This window comes from Piliocolobus tephrosceles, chromosome 3, assembly GCF_002776525.5.
Source record: "Piliocolobus tephrosceles isolate RC106 chromosome 3, ASM277652v3, whole genome shotgun sequence".
NCBI lineage: Eukaryota > Metazoa > Chordata > Mammalia > Primates > Cercopithecidae > Piliocolobus > Piliocolobus tephrosceles.
This window is the reverse complement of record NC_045436.1, coordinates 25223268-25247163: the sequence shown is the minus strand read 5'-3', so window position 1 is coordinate 25247163 and position 23896 is coordinate 25223268. Positions and strand designations below refer to the sequence as shown.

General features: G+C 37.9%; 1 protein-coding gene across 1 annotated transcript in view; it reads right to left on the bottom strand.

Annotated features, from left to right (window-relative positions):
* MARCHF1 (membrane associated ring-CH-type finger 1) overlaps positions 1 to 4942 on the bottom strand; it is an 827429-nt gene extending 822487 nt beyond the window's left edge. Inside the window, exon 1 of the mRNA XM_023228476.2 lies at positions 4077 to 4942. The gene's annotated coding sequence lies outside the window, so the exon portion shown is untranslated. The remainder of the gene's footprint in view (positions 1 to 4076) is intronic.
* Between the last annotated feature and the right edge of the window lie 18954 nt (positions 4943 to 23896).

The following is a 23896-nucleotide window of genomic DNA, read 5'->3' as shown; positions in this document are numbered from 1 at the left end:
GGAGAAAACAGATAAATTGGAATATATAGAAAAAATCAAATGTACACTTGGAAATTTAAAAAAAATTACAGTAATTACCTGTGGATGAACTTGGCAGTATACCAGGCATAGTGTAGAAGAAGGTTAGTAAACTGAAGAGAAAGTCAAAAGAATACTCAAACAAGCATAGAGAGAAAAAAAGTAGAAAATAGTAAAACAAGTACAGGGGGCATGTTGGGTACAGGGAAACCATCTACTAAACATGTAACTCAGATCTCAGGAAAAGAAAACAGACACAGTGAAGTAGAGTTATATATGAGAAAATAATAGTCAAGAATTCACCAATAAATTTCACCTGATGAAAGATAACAATCCACAAATTCAAGAAGCTCTGAAAACATGAAGGAGGATAAATCCAAAAAACCTATACCTAGCGATATCATAGAAAACTAAAGAAAATAATGGCAAATGAAAAATCTTAAAATCACCCAGAGACAAAGACACATTTACCCTCATAGCAACAATATGACTGACAGGTTTGATGGAAGTGAGAAGTCAAAAGAATAACAAATGTTGGCTGGGCACAGTGGCTTATGCCTGTAATCTCAGCACTTTGGGAGGCTGAAGCGGGCAGATTGCTTGAGTCCAGGAGTTTGAGACCAGCTTGGCCAACATGGCGAAACCTCATCTATGCTAAAAATACAGAAATTAGCCAGGCGTGGGTGCTAGTCAGGAGGCTGAGAAATGAGAACCACTTGGGCCTGAGAGGCAGAGGTTTCAGTGAGCAATGATTGTGCCGCTGCACTCCAACCTGGGTAACAGAGCGAGGCTCTGTCTCAAAAATAAATAAATAAAAATAGCATGTTGAAAAAAAAAAACAAAACTGCCAAACAAAAATGCTCTACTCAGCTTTAAAAATTACATCTATTTAAAAATATTTTCAGACATACAAAAAATGAGTGAATTTGTTGCCAGCATGCTTTCAAAAAAAATACATAACCACTTACTTCATAATTTTTATGAATAAATTATAATAAATGAATTGGCAAAATTGCCACAAATTTAACATACCGGATATGCTAAAACTATAATTACTTTTGCACCAACCTAATAAAACAGAAATCACATATTAGATTCACCTCTATCAATTTACTTCTTTAACTGAAACTAATTAGAAATGTAAAAGTGATTAAGTTCACTAATACATAATATTTGTCAGACAGTTCCTCCTATATTTTCCAAATCATTTTTGTACACTAGTTCATTTGCTATGCACTGTCCCTCATGAGAAAGGCAAGGCAGATATTGTCATCTTTATTTTATGTAAAATGAAACTAATGTTTACAGACTCTGACCCTTGTCCTCAAGTACATGACAAAGTCAAAAGTAGAATATGTATTTCCCACCACTGTTCATCACTGAAACACTAGGAGGTAGAAACGAATTAATAGTATCATAAGAGAGTCATAAATTGCAAAATGAACCCAATATATAGCAAAGGGATAATCGTGGCTTCAGAGAATTTGTCTCAATTTTTTAAATTTTATTTTTAAAACCACGTTAACAGCATTATTTTAACCCTCTAAATATTAGATCATCACGCTCCTAAATATTTTCAGCAACACTATAACCGTTGACTTTCACTGTTGTATTTCCAGAAAAAGTTAGGATGCAAAAACCTTTCAGCCAAGGTTTTACTGACCAATTTCCATATCAAAGGCCTATAGGGAAGTGAAAGCGACAATGTTTTGTGATCCATAAAACATCCTTAAGCAAGAATTTGAATTACACCATGAAAAAGCCCAGAAGACAATGTCCTGATTGAGTTCAAGACATAACTTTGCCTCAAGGAGGGTAAAGGAAGTTTCGCTCTATCATAGAGGTCCTAAAGTATCTGTTAAATCACACAACTGGAACAATGAAAGCAAGAGGTCATCAAACAGCATAAACTTATTCTTCACACAGGATATTTCCATGGATACTTCCCAGTGTCCTGACATCATGTTTTTTTCGGTGACCTTGGAACATCACTATTGCCTGCCCTGGGCTTTGTGCAATGGCTTTATTTTTGTCCTATAATGCAACTTCCTCGTCTTTCTCACCTTGCCCAGTTAAGAGCCCTTGTGCATCAAAATAGGCAAAGTATTTGTGAAATACATTAAAGAACATTAGAAGAATACTCTCTAGTTCAAGGACACTATTTTACTTCATGTGGTTTTAAAAATAATATTGTACTGGCTATCAAATAAATCAAATTATATCTATTTATAATATGCTTATACATTCTGAGAACTTTTCTCAGTATTCTAGTGGAATGTGGAGTGAAGAATCTGTGTACTTTTGACCTTCTTGGATAAAATATTTTTGAAATAAAATTAAAGATTTCATATATAAAATATAATCTGTTCTCCTCAATATACATTTTTATTTACTATGTAAAGGAGGTAAAACATCTTATCACTAGAGGTAATATCATTTGCCAAAAACCATGAGCCAAACACCACGGTACCTCCTGTTGATCATTGCCAGCTGACTACTCGATGAGAGTTATACACATATTGTATGTAAATGTAGATTTCTATGTAGCATACACCTCATCATGTAAGCACGTCAGAAGCTCGTATGTTCACAAGTCTATTTCAAAAAGAGCTTTAGCTATTCCAGTACTTGAGGAAAGCAGTCAACATGAGCAACAGGTTCCCTAAGAACCTTAAAGTAAAACCCCATACACTTTATTATAAAAACATGGTAAAACAAAGTTAGAAAGAAGACTTTGGATAAAGCAGGTGGAGCCTATTGTGACAATTAGTCAAGAAACAATGAAATAAAAAATTCTGTATCACAGACGAAAACGTTGCTGATAACCCCATAAGTCCTAGATTAAAACAAGCTCTTTGCTCATAACATTGGTCTCTCAACATAGCGTGGCATAATCAGCCATATAATTATGCACTTCCCAGGAGAGACAAGCATGTAAAAGCTACAATGAGCTTTTCCAAAATCAAAACTGACACAGCACCTTCTGATAGTCCCACCATTCATATTTAGTAAACCCTCCCTGTATTATCTCACCCAGGTTTTTACTTCCACCACATTGATTATTCCAATAATTTTCTATCATATCTGTTCTGAAAAGACTCAAACTTTATCAAAAGAGCAATCTCTGAGAAAAATTATTTTAATCCTGTTTTAGAAAAGCTTCATTAGAATCATCTATCTTTAAAGAAAAAAAAAGACCATCTGAAAAAAAATTAGCCTCTTTCAAGAAAAATAAAATAACTCTTTGAATTATAATTGTGATTGTTACTTTCTTATGCCATAGCATTATGTTAGATGCTGGAATACCAAACTTGTATACCAAGAATCTCCTTAATGTTCAAGGATTATTTACATTTAATATACATTAAATTCATAAATACAAAATGACTATCTAAAGTTTTAATATTTTCGATTGTAGTGGATGGCAAAAAAAAAAAAAGGAACTGAACCCCAAAGTGGCCAACTTTTGCTTCTTTCCTTCTTTTTCACAAGATATTTCTTTTGTAAACACATTGACATTAGAAACAGATGTTCTGATAGGTACCACCGCTTCCTTGTGATCTGAAAATTGAACCTCCTAAACAAGGAATTCATCAGTAAAACGTGTGTCCGCCAAGCAAAAAGCCCGGGGGGTGGGTGTTGGCGTGTTGGCCGTATAGCACTTATAGGCGAGACAACTCTAAACTAAGGTACCTGAGCAGGTTCAGAATCTTTTTTCGTTAAACCTACAGAGCTCTATAATAGAAAACATTTTGATCTCAAAAATGTTTAGCAGCAAATCCTTTCTGGAACTACTGAATAACAAAAAGAATTGCCAGGAAAACGTGAGGCTCTCTAACTACATTTTGGCCATGCCTCTGACTCCATCCACCTGTCACAAATCTCCAAATTCAGCACTTCAGAAAGCAGAGAAAAGGGCGAGAATGAGTCTCCCTAACTTTGCCATTTCCCTCACACCACTTGGGGATAAAACTTGGGCGTCTCTCAGCCTCGACTGGCCACTCCACTTCCTGGAGCTCCAGAAGCTCCCTCAGCACCTGGATAACTGCGACACTCACCCGTGAGCGCAGGACCCTCCTGGCGTCTTAAGTCCCAGCTCTCAGTCCCGCTGGCCGCAGGAACACAATGACATCCCTCGCCCAGGAAGGCGGTTGCAGGGAACCAGAATCGGACCCAACAGTTGCAGTGAACCTGACTCAGGGTTGAGCGCATCAGAGCTAAACCCAAGACAAAGGCTGCCCTGTGTCTTCCGTAGTGAGCGCTCTCCTTTGGTAATCTGTCCCTGTCCCCTTCAAGCCCACACTGGGAGCGCGTGAGCCTGTGAAGTGGCTGTCATCGATTCCGCGCTTTCCGAGGGGTGCGGCTGGGTGACTAGTACCACGCCGGAGTAAACAGCGCGCAGCGCACTGGGGATCCGCCAGAAACGGCGCGCGCGCAGAACGGGCGCCGGGGGGCCAATAGTAGCAACTACCCCAGGCAGCGGGCTGGAGCCGCCTCCACTCACCAGAGAGGCGCCTATCGGGCTAGCCCGCCGCCAGCAGGTTGGGTGGCAGCATCCGCCGCGAACCCCCAGCCACGCTCCCCAGTGGACCCACCAGGCAAAAGCACCTGCTGCCTGCCCTCCAGGGCTGATGCTGTGCCAAGCCCCGCTCGGGGTCAGGGACAAGCCGCCCGGGACTACCAACCGGAGAGAGGGGACTCCCAGTAAGGCTGATTGAATGAATGATGTTTTCAGTCACTTACCGGCGGAGGGTGAAGTGGCTCAGGCGGCCGCCAGGCTGCGCGCGGCCGGCACCCCGGGGCGCGGGCATTCTCCCATCCTTTGTCAGATGCGGGTGGAGCGCTCCTCCCCAGCTAGCGGACGAGCAGCCCGGTGGCAGGCAGCCCGGCTCTGGCTCCGCTCCCCAGTGCTCTCCCCTCCTCTGCTCCCCCTCCCCTTCTCCGTCCCCCTCTCTGAGCCGGCATTCACTGGGCTCCCATGATGTCATCCGGTGGAAATCTGCCATGCTCAAAGACTGGAATAATCCAGCGCTCACGCGGGGAACGCAGAGCAGGCGGAGGCGGCAGCAGAGCCTCTAGGAGTTCCCAGAACTAGCATCTCCAGGTTAACTGGAGTCAAGGACAGGACAGAGGGGTAGTCTGCGGAAAGGTGGCTGCTCCGAGGGTGTATGTGGGCTGGGTGGGCGCGGTGGGGATGGGGCCTGGGATGAAGAGCCTCTTCTTTGCCTTAAAGATTCCTAAATCAGTAGTTAGACTGATGGCAGATGCCAAGGGTAAGGAGAAAGTTTTTTCTGGCTGCTTAGTAGTTCAGGTGTCCCATCTCGGTGATGGACACCTACACTGCAGCCAGGATAATAATTAGAACCCCTGGAAACCTCGGAGCCCTAGTCACAATGAGAAAGTTTAGGATGTCTGACCAATGACAGCTTCAATGATGAGCAGCTAAAGTGAGGGAGAAAGATGTATACCGTTTACAGGCGGGACATACTGTTCTGAGGCGAAACATTAACGAAGGGACCTCGACAATCTATGACATGAACACCGAAAAGACCGCTGGTCTGAGGCAAGAAGGCACCAGCAGGAATTCACTCCTAGCCTTAGTACTGACTTCCTGTCCTCCTACCATATACGAAGGGACACTCGAGGAGGGACTCCCTTGTGGCCTCACCCAAAGACTGTCATCAATGATGAAACTATTTAAATCACAAGGTTTATTGAAACTCATAAAAGGTGCAAGCCAAATCTTTTGCTCAAGATTCTATATAATATCAATAGAAGTTTTATTAGAGGAATAGACAAACAGCCTGAGTATTTTTGAAGATTATGCTGTTTTCATGGAAACAGGCAGATACACCAGATCTGAGATCCAGCCCTACAGCAATCTAGAGCAGTTTCATGTCAAAAACTCTCCTGCTCAGGGACCAGATTTCAACAGCTCATGGTTTGTGCTCTAATCAGTTCAAGCTTCAAGGAGGCTCTTGAGTTCCCAGGAATACCTACCACCTGTCATTCCTGGAAGAGACTAAGCTTGCAGAGAAAAGTACCCACAGCCAGGGCTGATTAGGCAGTCTTCAGTGAGAGTGCTAGGTGGAAACCTGCAGCCTCTGCCACTGCATTCATCACCATTATTCTTTAGAAGTGTGAAGACTAAGAATAACATTTATTACAAGTGTTGATACAGTTAGAAACTCCTTAATCTTTGTAAATACAAAGAGAAGTACTCAGTATAATAATAACAACGACAACAATTTAAAGGCTACTCACTATCAGACAGGCTTCTTATTGCATTGTGAAATTGTGAAATCCAATGGGACTTTTCTGAGGAAAAATAATAAGTATGAAAAAGCAGCATCAGAAATTATTTTTGAAAATAAACTATCAGTGTAATGGATAAAGAAAATATGGCACATATACACAATGGAGTAATATTCAGCCATAAAAGAGAATAAGATGCTGTCATTTGCAACGTCATGAAGGGACTGGAGGGCATTACCTTATGCGAAATAAGCTGAGCACAAAAAAAGACAAACTTTACATGTTCTCACTCATTTGTGGGAGCTAAACATTAAAACACCTGAATTCACAGAGAGAGCGATTCAAGTGATGGTTACCAGAGGCTGGGAAGAGTAGTGGAGGGTGGGACAGGGAACTGACATAGTTAATAGGTACAAAAATAAAGATAGAATGAATAAGATCTAGTATTTGATAGCACAACAGTGACTACAGTCAACAACAATTTATTGTACATTTAAAAATAACTGAAAGAGTATAATTGAAATGCTTATAACACAAATGATAAATTCTTGAGGCAATGATACCCCATTTTCCCTGATGTGAATATTACATACGGTATGCCTGTATCAAAATATTTCATGTACCCCATAAATATATATACCTACTATGTACCTACAAAAATTAAAAACTAATAAAATAGAGTATAGAAAAATTGTGATGCATATACTTGGAAATAATGTGTGAAATCTGTGAGTGTTCACTTTTATTTATTTTCAAATTAAAATATTTTAGGTATCACTAGTATTTATATCATTATATAATAGGCAAAAAATAACATCAAATGATTGAACAAATTTTTGAAACAAATATTTTTAAATACCAAAATAATAAAGATTTTTTAAAATCAGGCCAAATGGGAAGTAAACTAGGAGAAAAGGTAACAATTTGGAAATGTAAGTAATGGCAGTCTTTGAGAATAGGAAAACAATCTAATGGCTTGAAAAAAGTAATTAGTACTGCTAATGATACTGTTCTAAGTGCATCAGAAGGTGAAGTTGTAAACCTTCCCTCCGAGATTAGTTCTTTGATGGCCCGTCTATCTTCTTTGCCTCTGTTTATCTTCCTGTTCTTCAGCATTCTCTGGACTAATTCATAAGAATGGAGACAAGAAGAAGGTCATAGTTAGCAGATAGGTGGAATTTATAATAGTAGCCATAAAGATCAGAAAATGCATCCTTCAGCTTTGTTTTCTTTTTCATCACTGCTCTAAGGAATTAAAGCAAAACCTAAATCTCTTACTTTAAAGAAAAAATACAGTCATACATGATCATGTATTTGGTTCTATAAAAATGTCTTCAGTGTGTGATTTGGGACTTTTTTGGGAATTAAAAATACTGTGCTGTGGCAATCACTCAGGACCTTGATCTTACTTAGCAAAGTGGATTTACTATATCTCTACAGTAACTTCTTTCCTAATGTATCCCAAGCTACTAATACCTTTGCCTGTGCCAGTGACATTTTCCACTACTACTGCATGCTTTTTTATTTGTAATTCTTAAAATGTGGTGTTTGAATATTTTCAAATATTTTTATCCAAATGGATAGCTATAAATAACTAAAATAAAACATCTAATTTTTTTTGTTTTGTTTTGTTTTGTTTTGTTTTGTTTTGTTTTGTTTTGTTTTGAGACGGAGTCTCGCTCTGTGGCCCAGGCTGGAGTGCAGTGGCTGATCTCAGCTCACTGCAAGCTCTGCCTCCCAGGTTCACGCCATTCTCCTGCCTCAGCCTCCCGAGTAGCTGGGACTACAGGCGCCTGCCACCTTGCCCGCCTAGTTTTTTGTATTTTTTATTAGAGAGGGGGTTTCACTGTGTTAGCCAGGATGGTCTAGATCTCTTGACCTCGTGATCCGCCCGTCTCGGCCTCCCAAAGTGCTGGGATTACAGGCTTGAGCCACCGCGCCCGGCAAAACATCTAATTGTTATATGAAAATGTAAAAGTATCATAAATCTGAGCCAAGAAAAGTCTGAAATCATATTTTACAAACCTAACTTACATTTGAATCATATTTAAATGGGGAATATATTAAACCTTGGAATTGAAGACTTAGAGTAGATATATTATGTCTGCCTCAATTATTGATGCTCTACTGTACCATTTTCATACTGATACATGAGTCTCTTCACAAAAGCAGCAAGCACTTTGGTGGGAAAAAATGGACGTATTTTAATATTTTTTCTTTGCGAATTCCACAGAATATAAACTTTTTATACTCTGGTTTCATTTAAATTGATAGATTCATTTATAGCTAGTGACTTTTATTTTTATTCTTATTATTTATTTATTTATTTATTTATTTATTTATTTATTGTGTCAGAGTCTTGCTCTGTCACTCAGGATGGAGTGTAGTGGCATGATCTCAACCCACTGTAACCTCTGCCTCCTGGGTTCAAGCGATTCTCCTGCCTCAGCATCCTGAGTAGCTGGGATCACAGGCGTGCGCCATCACACCCAGCTAATTTTTTTTGTATTTTTAGTAGAGACAGAGTTTCTCCATGTCGGCCAGACTGGTTTCAAACTCCGGAGCTCAGGTGATCGGCCCACCTTGGCCTCCCAGAGTGCTGGGATTACAGGCCTGAGCCACCACGCCCGACCTTGACTTTTAAAAACAAGTTATCCTACACACAAATTTGTTAATTGTTGATACATAATACACAGAAATAATATTAATAAGCCCGTATCATGTGCCAAATACTGTGCTAAGTTATTATATGTTACTCCATCTGCTCTTCAAATCACCCCATGATATAAGTGTATTAACGTCTCTTGAAGATGAGGAAACAGAGACCTACAGAGGTTACAAAAATTGTCCAGGCAACTAAACTAGTAACAAATCAAATTTAAAATTTGATTCTATCAGCCTAAATATATAAAGTCTGTCCTCATAACAGAATACTTGCAACTTTTAGGCATTTTTTCACTGAAAAAAATGAAATATAAAAAAAGTGTTATATACATACATACCTTATATATAGATATATATACACACATATATATTCTATCTGATGAAGTAAATAATATGATTTTGTGAACTTTTCCATCAGTTAACAAATTCATCACTAATTTTATTTCCATTATCCCTGCTAATGAAATGCTTTCAAAGTTATTTATGAAGGAAAAGGATCTCAGACTACCAAATAAATTTTGGGTTTGGATTTATCCTTAAATAGTTTAAGAAATAAAGCAAGGTACAGTGATTTTTGAACTTGAAGACAGATCATTGCAAAATGAAATAAAAAAGAAAAAGAGCCATAAACCATTCATTTAAATAAAGATAAAGACTACCTCAGCAACTATTTTCTCTGTACAGTTAATCCATTAGTAGCCCTGGGAGAGAAAACTACATCACCCATCCAAATGAAGCCTTTTTTTCCTACTGTGAATATTAACAAGGAAAATAGATCACTTTACGTTTTGGACCTCAAAGGCCCAGTACGTTTTTTATCATAGAAAGCAGTATTACCTGAGCACAGGTATCTAACCAAAGCTTCTTTAAACAGAAAGGTTTAGTATAGACTTTTTCAAAGGCTTTTTAAAATTTTATCTTGTTTTATAATTGCTGATGTTTGGCAACTCTGTTAATAAGGGTTGTTTGAGAGAATGTGTGAAATGGTTAAAAGGTACACATAACAAATTATCATTTTTTCAAAGTGTGCTGCTAACTTGGCTTTTTGAATTACTCATTTGTGATATAAACCATTTAAACAAACAAGGGCTACCTTTGTAGTCATTAGACATGTTAGCAGGTACAAATTTATTTATTGCATACTTGTGATCTAAATATTAGTGTTATTTTGACTTTGCTTCCAGTACGTTCTTCTATCATTAAATATCTTTATTTGACAGGACAGGGGACCCATCCCGTGGCTTTAGTTAATTTTCTAGCTGCTTTGTCAGTTATGTTGGTCATTGGCATGAACATGACATGGAAGAGGTTCTTATATTAATTGCTTTTGTTTAAACGGAGAGGAAAGGGCGGGGGGCGCCCAAGATGGCCGAATAGGAACAGCTCAAGCCTCCAGCTCCCAGTATGAGTGACACAGAAGATGGGTGATTTCTGCATTTTCAACTGAGGTACCGGGTTCATCTCACTGGGGTGTGTCAGACAGTTGGTGCTGGTCAGTGGGTGAAGCCCAACCAGCAAGAGCTGAAGCAGGGCGAGGCATCACCTTACCTGGGAAGTGCAAAGGGAAAGGCAATTGCTTTTCCTAGCCAAGGGAAACTGAGACACACAACACCTGGAAAATCGAGTAACTCCCACCCTAATACTGCGCTTTACCAAGGGTCTTAGCAAACAGCACACCAGGAGATTATATCCTACACCTGGCCTGGAGGGTCCCACACCCACGGAGCCTCCCTCATTGCTAGCACAGCAGTCTGAGATCTAACTGCAAGGCAGCAGTGAGGTGCGGGAAGGGCGCCCGCCATTGCTGAGGCTTAAGTAGGTAAACAAAGCCACTGGGAAGCTCGAATGGGGTGGAGCCCACGGCAGCTCAAGGAGGCTTGCCTGCCTCCGTAGACTGCACCTCTGGGGACAGGGCATAGCTAAACAAAAAGCAGCAGAACCCTCTGCAGATGTAACTGTCCCTATCTGACAGCTTTGAAGAGAGCAGTGGTTCTTCCAGCATGGAGGTTGAGATCTGAGAATGGACAGACTGCCTGCTCAAGTGAGTCCCTGACCCCTGAGTAGCCTAACTGGGAGACATCCCCCACTAGGGGCAGACTGACACCTCACACCTCACAAGGCTGGGTACACCTCTGAGACAAAGCTTCCAGAGCAAGAAACAGACAGCAACACTCGCTGTTCAGCAATATTCTATCTTCTGCAGCCTCCGCTGCTGATACCCAGGCAAACAGGGTCTGCAGTGGACCTCAAGCAAACTCCAACAGACCTGCAGCTGAGGGTCCTGACTGTTAGGAGGAAAACTAACAAACAGAAAGGGCACCCACACCAAAACCCCATCAGTACGTCACCATCATCAAAGAACAAGGGAGATAAAAACCACAAAGATGGGGAAAAAGCAGTGCAGAAAAGCTGGAAATTCAAAAAATTAGAGAGCATCTCTCCCTAAAAAAGGAACACAGCTCATCGCCAGCAATGGAACAAAGCTGGACAGAGAATGACTTCTACGAGTTGAGAGAAGAAGGCTTCAGTCGATCAAACTTCTCAGAGCTAAAGGAGGAACTATGTAACCAGCGCAAAGAAACTAAAAACCTTGAAAAAAGAATGGATGAATGGATAACTCGAATAATCAATGCAGAGAAGACCATAAAAGAACTGATAGAGATGAAAACCATGACACGAGAACTATGTGACAAATGCACAAGCTTCAGTAATCGACTTGATCAACTGGAAGAAAGAGTATCAGTGATAGAAGATCAAATGAATGAAATGAAGCGAGAAGAGAAGTCTAGAGAAAAAAGAGTAAAAAGAAATGAATAAAGCCTCCAAGAAATATGGGATTATGTGAAAAGACCAAATCTACGTCTGATTGGTGTGCCTGAAAGTGACGGGGAAAATCGAACCAAGTTGGAAAACACTCCGCAGGATATCATCCAGGAGAACTTCCCCAACCTAGTAAGGCAGGCCAACATTCAAACTCAGGATATACAGAGAACGCCACAAAGATACTCCTCGAGAAGAGCAACTCCAAGACACATAATTGCCAGATTCACCAAAGTTGAAATGAAGGAAAAAATTTTAAGGGCAGCCAGAGAGAAAGGTCGAGTTACACACAAAGGGAAGCCCATCAGACTAACAGTGGATCTCTCTGCAGAAACCCTACAAGCCAGAAGAGAGTGGGGGCCAATATTCAACATTCTGAAAGAAAAGAATTTTCAACCCAGAATTTCATATCCAGCCAAACTAAGTTTCATCAATGAAGGAGAAATAAAATCCTTTACAGAAAAGCAACTGCTTAGAGGTTTTGTCACTACCAGGCCTGCCCTACAAGAGACCCTGAAGGAAGCACTAAACATGGAAAGGAAAAACTGGTACCAGCCATTGCAAAAATATGCCAAAATGTAAAGACCATCGATGCTAGGAAGAAACTGCATCAACTAATGAGCAAAATAACCAACTAATATCATAAAGACAGGATCAAGTTCACACATAACAATATTAACCTTAAATGTAAATGGACTAAATGGTCCAATTAAAAGACACAGACTGGCAAATTAGATCAAGACTCAAGACCCATTAGTTTACTGTATTCAGGAGACCCACCTCACATGCAGAGACACACATAAGCTCAAAATAAAGGGATGGAGGAAGATATACCAAGCAAATGGAAAACAAAAAAAAGCAGGGGTTGCAATCCTAGTCTCTAATAAAACACACTTTAAACCATCAAAGATCCAAAGAGACAAAGAAGGCCATTACATAATGGTAAAGGGATCAATTCATCAGGAAGAGCTAACTATCCTAAATATATATGCACCCAATACAGGAGCACCCAGATTCATAAAGCAAGTCCTTAGAGACTTACAAAGAGACTTAGACTCCCATACAATAATAATGGGAGACTTCAACACCCCACTGTCAACATTAGACAGATCAACAAGACAGAAAGTTAACAAGGATATCCAGGAATTGAACTCAACTCTGCACCAAGCAGACCTAATAGACATCTATAGAACTCTCCACCCCAAATCAACAGAATACACATTCTTATCTGCACCTCATCGCACTTATTCCAAAATTGACCACATAGTTGGAAGTAAAGCACTCCTCAGCAAATGTAAAAGAACAGAAATTATAACAAAATGGCTCTCAGACCACAGTGCAATCAAACTAGAACTCAGGACTAAGAAACTCAATCAAAACCACTCAACTACATGGAAACTGAACAACCTGCTCCTGAATGACTACTGGGTACATAACGAAATGAAGGCAGATATAAAGACGTTCTTTGAAACGAGTGAGAACAAAGATACAACATACCAGAATCTCTGGGACACATTTAAAGCAGGGTGTAGAGGGAAATTTATAGCACTAAATGCCCACAAGAGAAAGCAGGAAAGACCTAAAATTGACACCTTTACATCACAATTAAAAGAACAAGAGAAGCAAGAGCAAACACATTCAAAAGCTAGCAGAAGGCAAGAAATAACTAAGATCAGAGCAGAAATGAAGGAGATAGAGACACAAAAAACCCTCCAAAAAATCAATGAATCCAGGAGTTGGTTTTTTGAAAAGATTAACAAAATTGATAGGCTGCTAGCAAGACTAATAAAGAAGAAAAGAGAGAAGAATCAAATAGATGCAATAAAAAATGATAAAGAGGATATCAGCACTGACCCCACAGAAATACAAACTACCATCGGAGAATACTATAAAAACCTCTACACAAATAAACTAGAAAACCTAGAAGAAATGGATAATTTCCTGGACACTTACACTCTCCCAAGACTAAACCAGGAAGAAGTTGAATCCCTGAATAGACCAATAGCAGGCTCTGAAATTGAGGCAATAATTAATAGCCTACCCACCAAAAAAGTCCAGGACCAGATGGATTCACAGCCGAATTCTACTGTACAAGGAGAAGCTGGTACCATTCCTTCTGAAACTATTCCAATCGACAGAAAGAGGGAATCCTCCCTAACTCATTTTATGAGGCCAACATCATCTTGATACCATAGCCTGGCAGAGACACAATAAAAAAAGAGAATTTAGACCAATATCCCTGATGAACACTGATGCAAAAATCCTCAATAAAATACTGGCAAACGGAATCCAGCAGAACATCAAAAACTTTATCCACCATGATCAAGTGGGCTTCATCCCTGGGATTCAAGGCTGGTTCAACATATGCAAATCAATAAATGTAATCCAGCATATATACAGAAGCAAAGACAAAAACCACATGATTATCTCAATAGATGCAGAAAAGGCCTTCGACAAAATTCACCAGCCCTTCATGCTAAGAACTCTCAATAAACTAGGTATTGATGGAACGTATCTCAAAATAATAAGAGCTATTTATGACAAACCCAGAGCCAATATCAAACTGAATGGGCAAAAACTGGAAGCATTCCCTTTGAAAACTGGCACAAGACAGGGATGCCCTCTCTCACCACTCCTATTCAACATAGTGTTGGAAGTTCTGGCTAGGGCAATCAGGCAAGAGAAAGAAATCAAGCGTATTCAGTTAGGAAAAGAAGAAGTCAAATTGTCCCTGTTTGCAGATGACATGATTGTATATTGAGAAAACCCCATCGTCTCAGCCCAAAAATCTCCTTAAGCTGATAAGCAACTTCAACAAAGTCTCAGGATACAAAATCAAAGTGCAAAAATCACAAGCATTCTTATATACCCATAACAGACAAACAGAGAGCCAAATCATGAATGAACTCCCATTCACAATAGCTTCAAAGAGAATAAAATACCTAGGAATCCAACCTACAAGGGATGTAAAGGACCTCTTCAAGGAGAACTACAAACCACTGCTCAGTGAAATAAAAGAGGACACAAACAAATGGAAGAACATACCATGCTTATGGATAGGAAGACTCAATATTGTGAAAATTGCCATACTGCCCAAGGTAATTTATAGATTCGATGCCATCCACATCAAGTTACCAATGACTTTCTTGACAGAATTGGAAAAAACTGCTTTAAAGTTCATGTGGAACCAAAAAAGAGCCCACATTACCTAGACAATCCTAAGCAAAAAGAACAAAGCTGGAGGCATCACGCTACCTGACTTCAAACTATACTACAAGGCTACAGTAACCAAAACAGCATGGTATTGGTACCAAAACAGAGATACAGACCAATGGAACAGAACGGAGTCCTCAGAAATAATACCACACATCTACAGCCATCTGATCTTTGACAAACCTGAGAAAAACAAGAAATGGGGAAAGGATTCCCTATTTAATAAATGGTGCTGGGAAAATTGGCTAGCCATAAGTAGAAAGCTGAAACTGGATCCTTTCCTTACTCCTTATACGAAAATTGATTCAAAATTGATTAGAGACTTAAATGTTAGACCTAAAACCATAAAAACCCTAGAAGAAAACCTAGGTAATACCATTCAGGACATAGGCATGGGCAAGGACTTCATGTCTAAAACACCAAAAGCAACGGCAACGAAAGCCAAAATTGACAAATGGGATCTAATTAAACTAAAGAGCTTCTGCACAGCAAAAGAAACTACCATCAGAGTGAACAGGCAACCTACAGAATGGGAGAAAGTTTTTGCAATCTACTCATCTGACAGAGGGCTAATATCCAGAACCTACAAAGAACTCAAACAAATTTACAAGAAAAAAACAAACAACCCCATCAAAAAGTGGGCAAAGGATATGAACAGACATTTCTCAAAAGAAGACATTCATACAGCCAACAGACACGTGAAAAATGGCTCATCGTCACTCACTATCAGAGAAATGCAAATCAAAACCACAATGAGATACCATCTCACACCAGTTAGAATGACAATCATTAAAAAATCAGTAAACAACAGGTGCTAGAGAGGATGTGGAGAAATAGGAACTCTTTTACACTGTTGGTGGGACTGTAAACTAGTTCGACCATTGTGGAAAACAGTGTGGCGATTCCTCAGGGATCTACAACTAGAAATACCATTTGACCCAGTCATCCCATTACTGGGTATATACCCAAAGGATTGTAAATCATGCTGCTATACTGACATATGCACACATATGTTTATTGCAGCACTATTCACAACAGCAAAGACTTGGAATCAACCCAAATGTCCATCCGTGACAGACTGGATTAAGAAAATGTGGCACATATACACCATGGAATACTATGCAGCCATAAAAAAGGATGAGTTCGTGTCCTTTGTAGGGACATGGATGCAGCTGGAAACCATCATTCTCAGCAAACTATCGCAAGAACAGAAAATGAAACACCGCATGTTCTCACTCATAGGTGGGAATTGAACAATGAGATCATTTGGAGACAGGAAGGGGAACATCACACATCGGCGCCTATTGTGGGGAGAGGGGAGGGGGGTGGGATAGCATTAGGAGATATACCTAATGCAAATGACGAGTTGATGGGTGCAGCACACAAACATGGCACATGTATACATATGTAACAAACCTGCACGTTGTGCACATGTACCCTAGTACTTAAAGTATAATAAAAATTTTAAAATAAAAAAATAAAAATAAAGGTAGAGGAATGAACCAGGAAATTTTTTTTTAGAAGGAGGAACTTATTGCAGGATGGACATACTGCTTGTGGAAAGCAAAGGAATCTCATTGTATATAGACACATTCCTTCACAGCCTAATGCTATGAAGGAACATGTATATACACAATTTTCTCCTAAAATAAAAGTATTTGAAAAGTAAAGATACGGATTTATCCTCTTAGACTGAGATTTTTCTTAACAAAATGCTCATATTATTCAGCTGTAACAGTAGTATTAGTGATCTGCTTTCATTATTTCCACCCTGAACCTGTGGCCTTATATATTTCCTCAAATTGCTTCAGTTACCTTGGTTGACCCCATTTATAGGCATAGAATTAAAGATAACACAGAACCAACTACTCCCAACAGAAAGATAATTTTCTGATTTTTTTAGTTATAGTTCTTAATCTTTATAGCAGATGTTTTTCTCACAACTGTATCTTCTTAACTATCATGGGGGAAAACCCTGACAAATATATTTTCCAAGGACATTCCTTGGAAAGGAAGACTCTAATAGACATTCCTTATTTTCCAAGTCAACTTTAATTTCTGAAGTGTCCTGAGAGTCGAATGGAAGAGCTCAGAGTACTATAACCTTGCTTCTGACTCTAGTTCTCTTAATGATGTCTTTTATGACTTAAGTAATTCATTTCACTTAGCCACCTTACCTTCTTCATTTGGAAAAGGAAATTAATGATATCTGCCTTATATATCTCTCACTTCGGAGAGTTTTATGAGTAAAGAAAGTAGAGTGGAAGTGTGATACAAAGGGAGTGTAATAGTTCTACAGATCTAAAGGCAGTCTCCTGAGCTACATCCTGTTCAGTTGTACAGGACACTCAATTATGTATAGCTGATTGTGGTGGCTAGAACAAGAAGGGAGGAGAAAGAAGAGGAGGAGTGGGGGGAAAAAAAGATCTATTCTGTTGAGGGTCTTTTTTATTTTTTATTCCTTTAGACATAAAAATGGAACACTGGAAAGTACGGCCTCTGAAAAGTTTTGAAGCCCAGCTTACCATTTACTATAACTTAATTAATATATTTTAACGTCTCTGAACCTCACTTACTCCTCTATAATACAGTTAAAGTTATTTTTTCCTTAGTTTATTTTAATGTTTTGAAAATCAAGATATGTGTTCATCCACAGTGTACTTTTAAGGTAGTACTACTTTTCATCTCTGCCAAAGTTATTTTATTACTTGTAACAAGGAGTAATAATGTAGACTTAAGGAAATATGATGCTATCTCAAAGAAGGAAGGAGAAATTAATATGTTTTGTTAATAATATAACCAAGACACTTTAAATGGTTCCTGGAAAATATTGGTTGAATAAATGAATGTATAATTGGATCATTGTGATGATTGAGTAAAATAATGGAATATAGACAACATCTAGTGCGATGGTCTAAATATGTATGTCCCTGCAAAATTTGTATGCTGAAACCTAATCATAAAACATATGGTATTAGGAGTTAGGGCCTTTGGCGGTGATTAGATCATGAGAGCAGAGCCTTCATGAATGTGATTAGTGTCCTTTTAAAAGAAGCCCTGAGAGAGCTTCCTCGCCCCTTCCACCACATGAGAACACAGCAAGAAGTTTCAATCTATGAACCAAGAAGTGGGCCTTCACCAGACTCTAAATTTGCCAGCATCTTGATTTTACACTTTCCAAGCTTCAAAACCGTGAGAAATGGGTTAACATTGTTTATAAGCCACTTACTTTATAGTATTTTGTCAGAGTAGCCTGAATAGACTAAGACACCTAAGATAATACCTATCAATTGACAGCTGATCAATAACTAACATAACTTGAAATCCTGGATTCAGGGCCAAATTGCATTCCAAAGGTTTTCATTCATTGGTTTTTTAAAAAGGGGAATATAAGGTAGGTACTGCATTTTGTGTAGTATCCCACTGTTGTTTGGGGCAGCACCATAAAATCAAACATAGTGATACATCTGCAGTGAAATATATAAAGATTCATGCTGAGTGTGATAAAATGAGGTATGATTTCATGTCAGTTTTCTGCCAAATGTGTTGTGAATTTTTTTTTATGTTTTAGATATTTCTAGACATTAGAATAAGAACATTTGTTGAACATCTACCATATGTCAGGCACTGTTCTAAGCACTTTATATGTATTAATTTAAGCCTCATGCAATGTTCTAAGGTAGGTAATCTTATTTCCATTTCATATTATAGGAGAGAAAACATGCTCAGAAAGGTTAAACAACTTGCTTTATTTGAGTTACAAAGTAAAGGAAAATGAGTCTGGAAATATTTGTGTTAAACATTATAAAACTAAAAATAAACTTAAAATTAGGAAGAACATAAAAATAGATATTTATGACAGAAAGAAAGGAATTTCTAAATTACAATGAAATAAATTACAGATAAAATAGTAATATATTTTATTAAATATCATATAAAATTTCAGAACACCAAAAATATTACATATAAATTTAAAGTTTAATAAACTAGAATAAATTTTTGCAACAGATATATTTGGTATATTCAATATATATGCAAATCAATAAAGTACTAAGACCTCAGTAGATTTCTTAAAAAGATACAAAGAAATCACACAGAAAAGAACTACTGGCAGAAAAGAACTAACACTGAAGTTTAAAATTCAAGTTTAGCCTGTAATCCCAGCACTTTGGGAGGCCGAGACGGGCGGATCACGAGGTCAGGAGATCGAGACCATCCTGGCTAACACGGTGAAACCCCGTCTCTACTAAAAAATACAAAAAACTAGCCGGGCGTGGTGACAGGCGCCTGCAGTCCCAGCTACTCTGGAGGCTGAGGCAGGAGAATGGCATGAACCCGGGAGGCAGAGCTTGCAGTGAGCTGAGATCCAGCCACTGCACTCCAGCCTGGGCGACAGAGCGAGACTCCGTCTCAAAAAAAAAAAAAAAAAAAAAAATTCAAATTTCAAAAATCTGAGATACAATTTGTCAAGTATCAAGTAAAGATTTTTATAACTTATAATACTTTCTTCAGGCAAAGGAAGAGTTGTATATATTGTAGATATAAACATATGTTCATTCAAGCTTTCTGGAAAACATTGGTAGCACATGCCAAATGCTTTAAGGCTTCCTATAGCCTTTGAGGTAGTGATTAAATTTCTTTGGATTCTACCATAGGGAAATAACCAGAGATACAGGGGAAATATGTTTATCCACAAAAACGTTCAGTAGAGAGTAATTCATAATATTATTTGTAAAAGGAAACCAGTGCTTTTAAGGACATGTATATAAAACAACTTCAAATAAATGAAGTAGGAAAAATTGTTTGAACTGACCAATACACCACTTTTCAATACACTACTGAGCCTAACAGAATACGTGATGTTGTAAATTCATAGCTTAGTTTCCCAATGTCACATGAACAAGCCCTCTAGAGTTGTCGCCAGGGAACCTGAGACCCTGAAGTCATATATATAGGTAGGAGAGTTTCTCTACGGCTGTCTTCATCCAGGTAAGAGGGTGATTTTCACTGCAAAGATATTTTTTCCACAGTGAGTGATGACAACTTGTGAAATTGTTATGCTCCACTGTGGACCCATATGCTCTCGCTTTCTCTGAATCAGTTGTTAATACTGTAACTTTAGGGCAATATTAATTTTTAAGCCTCTGGGAACCAGATTAACCCAACTAGAGTCAAATAAAATAGTCATTTTAGCCACTAAAGGTGAACCTCATGCAACTTATTGACTTCTTTTCTCTCAACTCCAGCTCTAGCTCTTCTTCCTCCCTGTTCTCTGTTTTGTAATCATTTTCTTGGTAAGTATTTCCAGCATTCAATCAGATTTCCAAACAAGGAATCTAAATATTACTGGAAGATATTTCCTCTCACTTGCACCCCATTTGAATAATCAATATTTCATATACTTCTACTATACCACATACAACTATTTCTAATTATTTTATTTTGATTAATTAAATATTAGGTTTTAAAAAAAATGAGAGGCATCATTTTGGTGGTGACATTGTCACCAAGACCTTTGCATAAAAATATCTTGAGTTGTTCCCTTGTCCATATTCATTGCTACTGTACTCATTTAGACCCTTTTCACCTTGTGCTGGCCTATTATCTTTAGCCACCTTAAATTTCACTCCAGCCTGGGTGACAGAGAGAGACTCTGTCTCAAAAAAAAAAAAAAAAAAATTTACCCTATACCCTTCTTTCTCTTTCTCTATGCCCTAAAGAACCATCCTCTTTGGAGTTTTCCTTGACCTTTGACTTCTGGTTGGGTTCTGTTCGGAGACACCAGAAGGATTTAGAGGGTAAGAAGAAGGAGAGCTGGGTTTGTATTTCCTCAATTTCCTCCATGCTTCAGTGTGGTTCTAAAAGATGCTACTGTGCTTCATGATGATAGATTCTCCCATGTTTCCAGCCATCAGCCAGGCTTTCTTGGGACCTTAAGGTTAGTAAGGCTTAAAGGTAACCGTGGCTTCCCACTCTTGATAGTTCTAATCTGTTTTTTTGTTGTTGTTGTTGCTGTTGTTTTTTGTTTTGTTTTGTTTTGTTTTTTTAACCCTACTCACATATAAGTATTTTCTTTACTAAAATGTACATCATTAAAAAGTCAGGAAACAACAGGTGCTGGAGAGGATATGGAGAAATAGGAACACTTTTACACTATTGGTGGGATTGTAAACTAGTTCAATGATTGTGGAAGACAGTGTGACGATTCCTCAAGGATCTAGAACTAGAAATACCATTTGACCCAGCCATCCCATTACTGGGCACATACCCAAAGGATTATAAATCATGCTGCTATACCAACACATGCACATGTATGTTTATTGTGGCACTATTCACAATAGCAAAGACTTGGAACCAACCCAAATGTCCATCAATGATAGTCTGGATTAAGAAAATGTGGCACATATACACCATGGAATACTATGCAGCCATAAAAAAGGATGAGTTCATGTTCTTTATAGGGACATGGATGAAGTTGGAAACCATCATTCTGAGCAAACTGTCACAAGGACAGACAACCAATGCATGTTCTCACTCATAGGTGGGAATTGAACAATGAGAACACTTGGACACAGGATGGGGAACATCACACACCAGGGATAGCATTAGGAGATATACCTAATGTACATGACAAATTAATGGGTGCAGCACACCAACATGGCACATGTATACATGTGTAACAAACCTGCATGTTGTATACATGTATCCTAGAACTTAAAGTATAACAGAAAAATTAAAACAAAAAAAAGAAATCCGAGTATATTGTGCTATCTCTTTCCTATTAAGATTCAGAGTGGTACACACTCTTTTTCCCTATCACTGAAATGATCTCTATTGATTTCATGCCTATAGTCTTACCCTCACCACATGTTCTGTACAAAACCTCCTTCAGCCATTGACAGAGCATCCTTTCTCAAATGCAAACCTGATAGTGCCATTCTATCCTAAGCACACCCCTCAGTGTTCCCCATTGTCATTGGCAGTAGTTTCCAACCAGAGAGTTGTTGCTAAAAATCCTTATCATCCAAGGTGGTAAGGATTTTTTATTTTCCATGAAATAATCAAAGTCTCATATTTGCATATACTACTATTTTTAAGAACTATGCTACTGTGACTAATTAAATACCTGCTCATTTAAAACATGACATGCTTCATACTAACTTTATCATTACATGTTTCTGCAGGTAATCAAATACTCCATTGTATATATCAAAATAATCTTTATATTCAAAAGATAAAATCTAGATTTTAATTTTCCAGTTTATTCTTCTATTACTCACCCACATGCACTTACATTTTATTTAAGTGCCACACTGCATCTTCACTTTCATTAATCTTTTTCCTATTTCTGAAAGGTACTCATCCATACTCAATAACCCTTTCATGGCAAATTCTTCTCGTATTTTTAATAGATATATTATATTGAATGTCAATAGACTAGATTTTTATTTAACTATTTTATGTGCATTATCTCATTTAATACTCATTATAATAACTGAGGTGAAGTTTAGGAAGTTTGTACAGGTTTACAAATGATAAAGTGTAAAATTAAGACTTGAAATCAGACCTGATTTCATATCTACACCTTAAAATGTAAGACATATTTTCCAATAAGATGCTAATCCAGAAGATAAAAAGATTACATGCTCTGAAAACTCTCTTACATGGCCATGCCATTTTAATGCCCATGCCACTTTGGACATATTTCCTCATACTATCTGCCATTATGTGTTTGCTTATCTTTCCCACTATGCTATGAGATCTTTAAAGATGAAAACTTTTTCTTGCATTCATTCTGTCTGTTGTTTTACTTTGCTTCCAGAACTTAACAGCGTATCTATCTGGGTATCAAATATACAATAATGTATCAATAATATTAATGTTTTATAAAGGAATTATGCTACTTTTAATATTAAAATGAAGCAATGTCTATTAGAAATTATTGCACTGCAACATTTCTAAAGTGCCCATTTAGTTTATATCCTTGATCCGATACCAAATAGATATGTACATAGCGTGGCATCTGACTATCTCATTGTGACAATTGTGTACTTTATTCTGGTTTCTTTATCATCTAAGTTACCCAATAATGATTAATTGACCATATGTGTCAAGAAACACCAATTATTCTGTTAATTTTAATTGACTTGTTACTTATATGAATGCTGATAGTAGTTACTTTTTTGTCGCCAATATTATACATTGTAAATTATCTGCACAGGGAAAAACACTGTTTACTTTGATGTCTTCATTTGTAATGTTTGTTGTTTCTAATTTACTCAACTATATAGACCAAATTTAGAAGATACATATAGGAAACGGAAAAGCAGTCAAACCTTTATATTTCAACCATAAAATCAATACATAAGAAAAAAATAAATATTTAAACATTGTTGTTTAGCTTCAGAATATTTTGTGAAAGATAATAAAGTTTATGACAAATCTAATTGCAATCTAATTAATTCCATGAAAACATGCAATAATGATAATATTTATTAGGGCTTGTTAAATGCAAGGCATTGTCTGAGTGATTTACATGCATTAACTCACTTAATCCTCACAACAACTATGTGCAACAGACACTGTTATTTTCCTCCTTTTATCGGTACAAAAATTGAAGTGAAACAAAGAAAAGCAACTGGCAAAGGCTGTGCAACTACTGATGTCCCAAGTGGTATTTAGAACTCAGGTAGTCTAACCTCTAAGACTGCTTAATTACTATGCAATACTACCTTTATTAAACAAACTGCTAACTGAATTATTATTATGGAATACAAAAAAAAAAATTGCATTAGAAATCAGGGAGTCCCCTTGCCCATTTTCTTGCCCTGACTGGTTCTACTTCTACTATAGTAAAAATGAGCTCAATGAACCATCATAATTAATTGCCATTAAGCATAAAACCATATCAATAATTTTTCTTTAC